Consider the following 594-nt stretch of genomic DNA (forward strand, 5'->3'; position numbering starts at 1 on the left):
TGCATTTGTATAAGAAATGATATAGGGAAAAAAAATTTGATGTTTTGAAACCTCAAACATCTGTTCCTCGGAATTTCCTCAGAACATTCCGAGGAAATTCCAACGGATATTTAAGTGTCCGTCGAAATTTCCTCGGAATATTTTCATTTAACCGGGCAAACTAGCCGCGAAATATTTCGCGAAAATTGAAATTGAAATTCCGAAGAAATTCCGACGGAAACTATCTGTCGTACCCTAGGTTTTATAACCACGAGCCGCTTCTTCTTCCCCATTTCTCTCTTCTTCCTCTCTGGCTCTTCTCCCTCCTCTCCGGCAATCTCCCCTTTTCTCCGACGTTATCTCCGGCGAATCCTCTCTAAACCTACACAAATCATGTAAGGACCATATCTCACTCTCTTAGGTTCTATTTGTTAGGTTTTTGTGTAGATTTGATAGATTTTTGTTAGGGTGATAGGTTAAGATTCTGATTTGGTTGTATAATAGGTTTAGAATTGTGATTTGGTTGAATAATTTGTTTTGTTGAATTGATCTAGAATTTTTTTATAATTTTTTTATTTTTTTTGTATTTATAAAATCGATTTTTGTATATAAATT

Source organism: Brassica oleracea, chromosome C2 (assembly GCF_000695525.1).
Source record: "Brassica oleracea var. oleracea cultivar TO1000 chromosome C2, BOL, whole genome shotgun sequence".
Classification (NCBI taxonomy): Eukaryota; Viridiplantae; Streptophyta; class Magnoliopsida; order Brassicales; family Brassicaceae; genus Brassica; species Brassica oleracea.